This window comes from Piliocolobus tephrosceles, chromosome 2 (genome assembly GCF_002776525.5).
Source record: "Piliocolobus tephrosceles isolate RC106 chromosome 2, ASM277652v3, whole genome shotgun sequence".
NCBI classification, from domain to species: domain Eukaryota; kingdom Metazoa; phylum Chordata; class Mammalia; order Primates; family Cercopithecidae; genus Piliocolobus; species Piliocolobus tephrosceles.
In genome coordinates this window covers 112,717,934-112,730,706 of record NC_045435.1, presented here as the reverse complement: position 1 = coordinate 112,730,706, position 12,773 = coordinate 112,717,934, and the positions used below count along the sequence as shown (strand labels likewise).

Below are 12,773 nucleotides of genomic sequence, written 5' to 3'. Positions count from 1 at the left end.
TTCAAAATATTTTCATTTTTCACATGGAACTGCTTTTAACCTTTTATTTTAAAAGAATAGAAAAAGAACAAAAACATTTCTACCATCTCACATAGAATCGACTACACAATTTATTATAGTTTGATACTTAAAATTTGGAGAATATACAGATTTCAATATGATAGGGACAATGAGAACACTGTAATAATAATTTTAATTTCAATAATTGCTAACATGAATTAAGATCTTAATATAGTCTAGGACTCGTGCTTTCTACATAACATGCATTATTATCTCATTAATCCTTCAAGAAATGCTTTATGTAAAAACAACTATGATTCCCCATTCCACAGATTTAAAAAAAAAAAAGGGTATAGTGGTTTCATTTATAGCTAGTGAGTAGAACCCACTTACAAACCAAAGTCTGTCATGCTCCAAAGCCAATTATTGCAATCTCTGCTTTTTTGCACACATAAGGTATTTCAGAGTTTGAATTTTTGAGGTTGTTAATCTTTGATTGTTTAAAAATGATAAGACTCTTCAGACAAGAAAGGGCATATGTCTCCCCTCCTGCCTGTTTACCTAAAGATGTTCTTCCCCTACCCTTCCTGGACTCTGGTTACCACCAATGTACCCTCTTTCTTCCTGAGATCTCTTTTTAGATCCCACATGCAAGTGAGAACATGTGATACTCATTTTTCTGTGCTTGACTTATTTCCCTTAACATAATGGTCTCCAATTCTGCCCATGTTATAGAAGACTGCCACTATACATCCTGCCCACTTGAGTAGGTTCAGTATCTAGAAGACTTAATAGCACTAAGTCCAAGAGTTGGTATCCAGCACAAGGAAAAGGAGGAGGCAAAACTAAGTAGAAGAAATAGGGAGCAGGCAATCCTCTTGAACAAGGAGTCAATGAGCCTAGTCACAGGCTCAAGGAAAGCAGACAACATTTATTTTTACTTATTTATTCTTCCAGTTGTTGTATAAAATAATCTGTGGAATATAATATGTAGGTATATATTCACACATATATATTAATGCACACTGTGTAAATCACTTTCTAGCATTGTTATTTAACCTCTATACATGTCCACCTACTTATCTGTTAAATGGCAAAGATAACTACCTTAAAGTTGTATCATGTATATTGTAAGAGATATTTAATTCAACATGCTTAAATGGTACTCAGTATTATGTATGCACTTGATATTTGAAGAAACTTCTTCAGTCCCAGAAACATTCATATCTATGGATATTTAGTCTTTTGTACTAATGAAGCTAAAAATTTTATTAAAAATATAAAATAGTACAAGTTTTTTTGAACAATGGTGCAAACAAGTCATTTATCTTTCTATGTTGGATTGCTATGTCTGTGATAATTAAATTATTTAGATGTACTACATAATCTTAAAAAATGCAAAAACAGTGACTCAAACTTAGTTAACATAAGACTCTACCACAAACTTTGTTCAACTGGTAAGATCTTACGGAAGGCACAGAACTCTTCATTTTGAGATGCAATAGCACAAAGTCTTCTTCTCTTATAATGAACTACAGAACAGTGAATAAATGTAATTGTTCTACTTGAACGGATGCTTTCTCTCTTTTGTTAAATAGCTTGGAGCTAACAAAAAGTCATTTCTTCACATTCTATAATTCGGTGCTTTCAGGAATTTAGATAGATCTTGACAAATACTATTAATTGGTGAAGTTTTACTACTGGTTCAAATTCTGTGCTATTACTTTCAGTATTCAATAACTGTAACTGTGAGTGGTTTGAACTATGCTTGTAGTTTAAATAGTAGAATTGTTTTATATAACTGATATATTAGTAGTTTGAAAAGGTCATATTCAACCCGGCGTGGTGGCTCAGGCCTGTAATCCCAGCACTTTGGGAGGCTGAGGTGGGCGTATCACAATGTCAGAAGTTCAAGACCAGCCTGGCCAAGATGGTAAAACCCTGTCTCTACTAAAAATACAAAAAATTTAGCTGGGCATGGTGGCATGCACCTGTAGTCCCAGCTACTCAGGAGGCTGAGGCAGAAGAACTGCTTGAACCTGAGAGGTGCAAGTTGCAGTGAGCCGGGATGGCGCCACTGCACTCCAGCCTGGGCTACAGAGCGAGACTCCGTCAAAAAAAAAAAAAAAAAAAAAAAACTCATATTCAGTCTTTCGGCCGGGCTTGTGAGCGGGACCCGTCGCCATGGGCCACATGATCTGTGGACAGTGGAAGGGTGCCGGGTCTGCGTTCCCTGCCCAGGTGAAGCACCACCAGGGCATCGTGCGCCTGCACGCCATGGACTTCCCCCAGCTGCTACAAGAGCACAGTGAAGGACGCTATCCACTACCTGGGCTGCGGTGTGCCCCTCGCCAAGGTGGTCTTCAGGGATTCGTACCGGTTTAAGAAGTGGAAGGAGCTGTTCATTGCCTCTGAGGGTATTCACATGGGTCAATTTGTGTATTGCGGCAAGAAGGTCCAGCTCAACATTGGCAATGTAGACACCATGCCTGAAGGTACGACCGCGTGAGGCTTGAAGGCCAAGCCTGAAGACTGTGGCAAGCTGGCCTGGGCATCAGGGAACGATGCCTCCGTTATCTCCCACAGCCCTGAGACCCAGAAGACCCATGAAGCTGCCCTCTGGCTCCAAGAAGATTATTTCCTCAGCCAACAGAGCTGCGGGTGGTGTAGTGGCCAGAGGTGGCCGAATTGATATAAGCCATCTTGAAGGCTGGCCGGGCCCACCACAAATATAAGGCAAAGAAAAACTGCTGGCCACGAGTACGGGGTGTGGCCATGAGCCTTGGAGCATCCTTTCAGAGGTAGCAAACCCCAGCACATGGGCAAGCCCTCCACCATCCGCAGAGATGCCCCTGCTGGCCGCAAAGTGGGTCTCATTGCTGCCTGCCAGACTGGACGTCTCCGGGGAGCTGAGGCTGTGCAGGAGAAAGAGAACTAGTGATGAGGGGCTCAATAAAGTTTGTCCTTCTGCCACCAATAAATAAATAAATAAATAAAAATAAAAGATAATATTCATTCCTAACTCTCTTAATTGAAAGAGATGTATTATGAGTTTTTTGTTATATAAATATAAGATTATTGTAAAATAGTTAAGTGGTACATAAAAAGGTGAAGATTATATATCACCTAAAATCCCACCAACCTGAGATAAAAAACATAAGCAATTTAGTAGCCATATGTTTGTGCATTTCTCTATCAATATAAATCTATACACACATATGTAGTTGTGTGTGTATATAACATACATATACATAATTTTATATTAAAAATCAATCATATTGTATATGTTAATTTACTTTGAATTTTTGTAAGTGCTGTCTTTTGTGGGACATTTGCTTGTCTCTATTCTTTCCCTCTAGTCCCCCACTCTGCCTCTATATATTCCCAATATTACATCTCCCTCCGTCACTGTGTCACCAATTCATAATGTGGTGTTTATCTTTCTCATAAGCACATTTATCAATTTACCATTGTTTATTTTACAAAAGCATAATCATCTTACATGCAACTTTTTCACATCTTTCTTTTTTCCAATATATATATGATATATATATATATCTCATTCATTATATATTTATCTCTCTCATTCATTTTATATATGAATATATATAAATCCCAACTCATCACTTAGTAGCAGTGACTTGGGACAAATTTTTTGTTTCTGAGTTTTTATCTGTAATGTGGGGATAATTATTGTAACTATTTCCTTGGGTTGTTATTAAGCACAATATATTAGTCTGTATAAAATACTTAGAACCACATCTTACTCAAAGTAAGCGCCATGGAAGCATTAGCTATTATTTATAATAGGTGCAGAATATTTTTTCATGGTATAGATGTAAAAAATATATTTAACCAGAAAGCCCCTAATTAAATAATGGATCTAAGTAATGATCATCAATGGATACTAAACTCTTTGGCGTTTAGTGGCAGGTTGATTAGACAGATAAAACCTGAATTCATTCAATAATGTTAAAGAAAAAAGTGGTACAACTAGATACTATTTGCCTACAGAAGTGATAAAATAGGAAGTATTTAGCACCATCTAGGACATATTGTTATCCAAGAGTCACAGAAACTAATTTTTGCTTATAATCTCCTTATGTGTAAAAGCTAGCATTCTCCAAGCCTTGGCATTAGAAAGGACCTTTATCGCCTGTTTGGCTATTTCTCCTGGAGAAGGAGACAAGCATATTTTTCTAAGAACACTCATTTTCCTCCTGGAGATTTGTTGATCTCTGTAGGGCAAGCTCCCTTCAGGATTCACAGAATTTTTATCAGCACCTCGTAGTTCTCCATTACTGGTCTCTGAAGGCATCCCTAAGAGCAGAAGGGGAAAAGGTATTCCATTTCTCTCCATCTGTTCTCGGAAGAACCAACGCCTGGCTCCTACTCTCTAGACCCCTGTGAACTGGTCCAACAGCTGCTTGGCTCAGGAAAGACAGTTTGTCATTGATTTGGACTGGAGGGAAATTTTCAAGCCACCATCTTCATAAATGAAAGCCTTTACTATTGACTAGGTCCAGTCACTCACATCTGTAATTTCAGCACTTTAGGAAGTCAGGGCAGGAGGATCACTTGAGGCCAGGAGTTTGAGATCAGCTTGGGCATCATAGCACGACTCCATCTCTACTAAAAATCAGAAAAATTAGCTGAGTGTGGTAGTGCATGCCTGTAGTCCCAGCTACAAAGGAGGCTGAGGCAAGAGGATCACTTAATCTCAGGAGTCTGAGGCTGCAGTGAGCTGTGATTGCACCACTGAACTCCAGCCTGGGCAACAGAGCAAGACACTGTCTCAAAACAAACAAACAAAAACCACTACAAGTAACAACAACAACAAAAAAGGCTTTACTATATATTTCAAAAAAAAAACAAAGTGATTTTCATAAAGTACACAGATTTTAAGCAGAAAAAGGAAGGTAAAACTCAGATGAAATTACATCATTGAGTCATAAAGGAAAAGAACTATCATCCCATTAGAGGAAACTCCCATTGACTGAAGAAGGACAAGATAATATTTTACACTTTGGGAACCTGAACAACTAAAAAGGAAAAGAGAAATAAATATAAGTAATTAAAAATTAAAAAGAGTGCAGAATCGCCATACTTTTAGTCTGTCTTTCTTCTATGGGAAGATTGTAACATTGTTGAGTATGCAGGTAAAAGAGAATGGAGTTGGCACCTGGAATTTTTCCTTCTGTGTCCTCCAAGGAGTGTGGCATTATATATGTACCTTGCCATGAAATAAATATCACCATAAGAGAGGAAGTCAAACATAAATGCTGTGCAAATTCTAGCAGACCTGCTTTATGTCTGTTCATTTCTGGAGATGTCCAGATACAACTTGTATGGTATTTTTTCTTTTTTCTGAAAATCAGAACTATATTTTTAAAATTTATAATAACCAGTTGAGCAATAATGATATACTTTCCATAAGAACCACTTTTACCCTGTTTTAGTAAGGTTGGTATGCATGGAGTGCAGGGCAGTAGAGCAGCCGCAGGCAGAACACATGGGACTGCTATGAAGCAGGAAAAGTTTCCCTTAGGAAAGAACTATGCCTTTAACAGTGCGACCTAATAGAAGAGCTCCAGACATAAAAATTCAGCCTTCCCAAAGCACGAAGCTTTCATTCTTCTGCAACTGCCATGGTAAGAATAACTCCAGAGAGACTGTAAAGGAATAGTGCTGTTGTCATTATCATTCCTGTGTAAAGAAAAAAATATATATATGTCTAAAGCTGTTTCTTTTTCCATTTTATCGAGGGTCTTTGTTTGGAAACTTTTAAATATGATCTTATGACTGCTTCTAAATAATACACCTGCTATAATATAGTAAATACTCAATTTGTGTTACTCAATTCAGCTCTACTTAAATTATTTTCTTATAAAAGTTCAGAAGATCATCTACTTATGACTTGATAGTACCTGCAGGATGCTATGACACATGTGTGAACCAATAGCAATGCAGTAAAATTTCATGAAATGGTGGTTAATAAACTCGGCCCTGATGAGTACTCATATGTTAAGTGACATTTCGCCTACTATGTTGGGGATATAGTTGTTAGACTTTAGATCTGAAGAAATCTCCAGAGACTTTCAGGTTTATACCCTTCTCTTCAAATATTTCAATACCATTCAAGACTGACAGTTGTTTGTTTTCTTCATAAAGATGTTGCAGGACAGAGATTCCATAATTTTCAAGATTTTTATCATTCCACTTACAAAGTTGCTTGCAGTTATCCCTCTAAAAATTTTACATTAATAATATTATTTCAAAACTGTAGGATTTTTATTTTCTGGAAGAACTGGGACATAAAATGAAGAAGCTGAATCCTTAAAAGAGTGAGTAGGATTAAAATTCCATCTTCTGATTGCCAACTCATTCTTTCCAGTATAATATGCTATCTCAAAAGTGAACAAAAATATTGCAATAGTATTTTAAAATACCTTCATCCATTACTAGTCAGAGTGACTTTGTCTTTTCATTTTTATATCCTTACTTCTATCACCTTGTAGGCACAATATAAGAAAGGAATAAGAACAAATGTAAATGTAACACAATTTTGTAAAAAAGAAATACTGTAACTGGTTAATAAATTCTCACAAGTTAAGAGAAATTTGTTTAAGCCAGATCGTTTTACTCATAGGTAAAATGAAGAAATTAAACTAGAGGATTTGTGAGATACCTTTCCATTAAAAGGTTTCAGAACATGTCTTGCCAAAATACACCATTTTGGGGTATTATTTTGAGCTAAACGAAATTGAGGACCAACAGACACAGTTGTTAAATCAAGTTTAGCCTAAAGCTGCCTGCTTACCTATTTTAGATTCAGCCTAAAGACCTGGGTACATAGGTAACTATAGCTTAAATGGAGGTGTAAACAGACTGTAATGTACTTTTGTGTCAATCATCAAGTTTTGACCAATCAACAGGGGCCAATTGTTCAAAACATATTCAAATAAGGCAAACACCAAGTTGTAACCAATTTGGCTATTTCTGTACCTTACTTCTGCTTTCTGTACCTTGCTTTCCTTTTTCCCTCTAAAAATTTTCTTACGCCATGTGGCTGAACTGGAGTCTCTCTGAACCTACTTTGACTTGAAAGCCTTTCCGATTTGCAATGACTTTGCTCAGTTAAACTCTGTTAAATTTAATTTGTCTAAGGTTTTTCTTTTAACACAAGAAAAGCTCTTTACTTGCCCCTCAATTTACCGAAGCATAAATTTCACGTTTTGTAAAAATAAATTTAGTTTATAGAGCAAATTTTCATCAGTAAAGGAAATTTTCATTAGTAAATCTGTACCAGGAAGAGAGCTACTAATTAGTTGAGAGATTTTTATCTGCCTAACAGGAAATCTTCATCCACCCTATATTTCCTCCCTCCCCTCACCTTCCCGTAATTTATCTCACCACTTCCCTGTTTTAAAAGACTCAGTTATCTAAACTTCCTTAAGTCTCATATTTCTGTAGGACTCCTGTGCATACATATATAATTAAAATTGCTTTTTCCTATTTATCTGTTTTATGCCAATTTAATCCAGAGACCAGCCAAGAACTCAGAAGAATAGAAGGAACCAATTTTTTTTTTCTCCCTTGCAGCATTTTAACACTGCTTGAATCAATTCAATTTTGTTTTATGAAAGCTTTCCTTGTGCTTTCCACGCTAACGTTATCACCATATTCACCATGAAAGCATGTAGGACTTTGGGGTGGAACTGGAAGGAAAAAAGGTTAATTTTCTCTCTACCCTTTATTGTTCTTAATGAGGACAGACCTCTGTCATGAAAGACAGATTAATTACAGGAAAACAGTTTATTGACATGTATACCTCATATACCTCATGTAGACATAGGAGATACTCAGAGAAATGAGTAAATCTCAGAAAGACAGTTTTGAAATCAGGCTTAAATACCATCTTTAGTTAGAACAGAGACTGGTTATGAGGAGGTGACCAGGAAAAGCACAGTAAACAATGGTAAGGTTTGTTATACAGATTTCAGTCCATGCCTTCTCCATTGATAACAGTCTCTTGTGACTTAGAGTCATCCTTGTCTTCCTGGAACTGAGAGGGAGACACCCTTACAAATGGAGATTTCCATTATAGAAGTAAATGTTTCTTACAAAAGGATAAATCCTATTCTTATGGCTGCTGTTTCTCAAAATAATCCTGATGCCAAAGAGGCACATTTTGGAGTGGCATATTCTGGTCCCTTAAAGTATGTACCTTTATATAAGAAAATTGACATAAATTTTACAATTTAATGGAGTGCCATTCATAGAAAAAGTCTTTCTGAACCCAGCCTCTATTTCATTAACATTACGGATTTAAGGTTTGAAGTTATGGATTTAAGGTTTAAAGTTACGATCTTACCTTTTGTTTTCCAGTTCTTTTTTGAGTTCCTAAAGAATTTGTGAGAAATCAAAATTCATCCATCCATTAGAGATGAGTATGACAATCATCTGCAAATTGCCATTTCGTTATATATGTTAAAGTTTTTCTCCCATCATCAGGAATACATTACAATTTCAAAGACATATTCTTTATAAACATAACACAAAAATAAATGGGATTTGGAAAATGGATAAGAATTGGTCTTTGTAAAATACGAAGCTCTAAAGTTGCACATTCTTATGATAATCTACACTGAATCAATACTATTGTAGGTCTCTTGCATCTTGTAGCAAGATTTCTGTCTCCTAAACTTAAATCTAACTGAAGATAGGATGGTACTTTATCCCTATGATAGGTACAAGGACAAAAATTAGAAATAAATGTAAAAATCATCACAACCTCCTTCAATTTTTCCACTCTACTCAAGCTTTCAACCTCATGTCACTCCATTAATGCCCTGGCTGCATACAGATGGTATAATCTTATAATGTTGCTATAATAAGGTCTCCTGATTATAGTTTCTTCAACTTCCATTTCTGCCTGAAAATTTCTATCATCACAGATTCTACTTTCTGCATTGTACAGAAGCAGCAGCTAGGACTTGATAGACAAGTGTGTCCAGTTGCATTATTTACCAGCTAAGCAACCTTGTGCAAGTTATTTAATCTCTTTGATCCTCAGTTTCATTAAAATGATAATAATAATACTTCCCCACAGGATGTTGGAAGGATTAGAGATACCTCTTTGTAGAGAAGTATACACTAAGTGTGCTTAGTACATTGGCTCTAGTTGGCATATCAAATGTGTCCAATACATCGTCATTGTCATCTCTGAGAAAGTGTCTTTCCTCACCAAGGGTAATTTCTCTTATCTTCTGTAAAACCATCAAATGTCCCCCACTCTTGCTCAGCTTTTAATCATTCACAACAGGCTCCTCCTGGGCTTACCAACATGTACAGATTCTACAGTACTATGACTCTTGACAAATGTACAGTGTTATGTAACCACCACTGAAAAAATAAATACATAAAAATTCAATCACTACTACCCCGACCTGCCCAAAATTCTTCTGCGTCTTCCCTCATCCCTAGCTGCTGAAAATTGCTAATTTGTTTTCTGTTCCTATAGTTTTGCCTTTGGAAATGATACATATAAATGGAATCATACAGTACATAACCTTTAAAGCCTGACTTCTTTTATTTAATAAAAAGGATTTGAGACTCATCCATGTTGTTGCATGTATCAGTTGTTCTTTTTAGTAGTGTTCCACTGAACAGGATAGAATGTGTTTACTCATTCTCCAGTTGAGAGGCATTTGAGTTATTTCCAGTCCCTGGCATTTACAAATAAACTAACGGTGAGTTTTAAACCACTTTTGTTGTTCGAATTATTTTTCAACTTTATCTTTAACTATTTGAGGTTTTCAGTTGCTGCTTCTATCCTTAAAAATCCAAAAATTCAGATTATCTCTATATAGTCCCCTTCATCTGTGCTTGCAAAGTGGCAATTTCTATTTCAGCTAACCTTCTTGTAAATGTTTTTTTCTGGACTCAGGGTACGTCTCTGAAAGCATGCTGCCACCATTCTATTTTGCAATGTTTTTTCTCCTAGTACAAAAAGTTCATTAGATATATCATCATCCATCCACATCACTGAGAGCAACAGTTTACCAAAAGTTTTCTACTACGGAGACCAGAGAAACAGTCTGACCTTCAATGTTTTCTTCCCCACTGCTTCCCAGAGTCCATGTTGTAATGCAAAACATTTTGTTTTTTTATTACAATATCCCCCACATTCTAGACACCAATTTTCACATTAGTTTGGTAATGCTGGGGTTGCAAAATCTAGTGTCCTACCACAGTAAGCACATTTTATTTCTATGTGAAAGTGACAACTGCTACATATGTTTGTATCTCATTGGCCAAAACAAGTCCTAAGGCCACATCTAACTTCAAAGGTGGTGAGGAAATACAATCATACTATGGTCCCAAAATAGAGAGCTAAAAGTATACGATAGACAGCACTAATGACCACCGCAGGGTCTAATTTGTCCCTAAGCACTTAGCCAACTTTTCTAACACCATTTATTAAAGATTACTCCCGTTGCCCAGTTATTTTAAATGTCACCTTTACTATCTACCAAAATCTCATATGTAATGAATCTGTTACCAGTCTGTATTCTATTCCATTTAGTTTTTTGTTGCTTCCTGTAATTGTACCTCAAGTTTATCATTACCACAGCTGTACAAAATATTTTGATAATACTAGGGCAAATCTTCCTTCACTAGTCTTCTATTTCAAAATTTGTGTCAGCTTGTCCCTGCATTCATTCTTCATTAGGCTTATTCTATGTATTCTAAACACACAAGTAATATAGGAATAAAAATTATAAAACACACTTAAATAAAGCATAGATATCCCTCTTTAATCTCCTTTTTCATTTCCATTTTCCGGTTAAGAAGTGATCTTTGATCTATATTCTGTCAGTTCTTTTTTATATATGTGCATACATACTTTTGTACATTTAAAATGTATTGATGTCTTCATCTGTTTGGGTTGCTAAAACAAAACACCACAAGCTGAGTGGTTTATAAGAGCAGAAATTTCTTTCTCATAGTTCTGGAAGCTAAGAAGTCTAACATCAAAGCACCAACAGTTTCAGCATCTAGTGAGAGCCCATTCCCTGTTTCATAGATAAAAGGATGTCTTCTCACAGTGTTCCCACATGGTAGAAGAGGTAAGGGATTTGTATTAGTCCATTTTCACACTGCTAATAAAGACATATCCAAGACTGGGCAATTTACAAAAGAAAGAGGTTTATTGGACTTACAGCTCCACGTGGCTGAGGAGGCCTCACAATCATGGCAGAAGGTGAAAGGCACATCTCACTTGGCAGCAGACAAGATATAAGAGCTTGTGCAGGGACACCCCTGTTTTTAAAAACATCAGGTCTCATAAGACTTATTCTCTATCATGGGAAGAGCCCAGGAAAGACCTGCCCCCATGATTCAATTACCTCTAACCGGGTTCCTCCCATAACACATGGGAATTCAAGATGAGATTTGGGTGGGGACAAAACCAAACCATATCAGGATTTATCTGTGGCCTTTTTTAATAAGGGAACTAATTATCTTTATAAAACCTCTGCTTTTATCACCTAATCACCTTCCAAACCCTCATGTCTTAATACTATCACCTTGGGGGTTAAAATTTCAACCTATGAATTTTGGGGAGACACAAACATTTAGATCATAGCAATTGGTTTGCTGGATTAATATTATTTAACATATATAGAATCATACCATAAATATTGTTTTGCTACTTATATTACTAATTTAATTTGGTTATAGACAGAGTACATGATTCCAAACTTTGAAATTTGTTAATATTTGTTTTGTGGTTCAGTATATAGTTTACTGCATGTTTCATGTACTCTTGAAAGGATTGTGTATTCCGCAGTTGTTGGAATAGTGTTTTACAAGCATAAATTCAATCAAGTTGATTGATAGGTTGGTTTAAATTGTCTAGCATAATTTGTACTGACATTTTGTCTACTTGTTCTACCAATTACTGAGAGAAGTATTACAATCTCTAGCTCTGGGGATTTATCTTTTTATCCCTTTAATTTTATTCATTTTTGCTTCGTGTATTTTGAAGTATTGTTATGAGGTGTATTCACCTTAGGATTGTTATGTATTATTGATGAATTGACCCTTTGTGATTGTAAAATGATCCGTCTGGTAATATTCCTTGTCTTGAAGTCAATTTCATCTGACATTGATGTAGCACAATAGCTTTCACTTGCTTTGTATTTGCATGGTGTACCTTTTTCTGTACCTTCACGTTCAACCTGTCTTTATCAATATATTTAGAGTGGATCTCTTGTAGGCAGCAAATAGTTGGGTTTTGCTTTCTTATGGAGTCTGGTAAACTCTGAATTTAAATTATTGACATAAGTGATATTGAGTCTATTATAGTGTCATTTGCTATCTATTTGCTCTTTGTTTCTTTGTTCTTCCTTTTCTGTCTTCTTTTTGGTTAATAAAAATTTTAATATCCCAAATTATCTTCTGTATCAGCTGCTTAGCTAATACAGTTTTTGGGGGGGTTATTATTTCCTCTGTGGATTACAATGTACATCCTTAATTAATCACAGACTTCTTGAATTCATATTATATACCACTTTATGTAAAAACTGGTAAATTCCAATTTTCACTGCTCATATTCTTTGTAATGTTATACTATATATTCTACTTCTACACATTATAAACCTCACAATGTATCGTTTTTACTTTTGTTTTAAATAGTCTATGGCTTAAAGAATTTTAAAAATAAATAAAAGATAATGTTTTATATTTACCTATAGGTTTAATATTTC

The 12,773-nt window shown here is 35.7% G+C and overlaps 1 pseudogene; it reads left to right on the top strand.

The window, feature by feature from the left end:
• The first annotated feature begins 2,184 nt into the window (after window positions 1-2,184).
• LOC111521428 lies at window positions 2,185-2,938 on the top strand (annotated as a pseudogene).
• The last annotated feature ends 9,835 nt before the right edge of the window (window positions 2,939-12,773 follow it).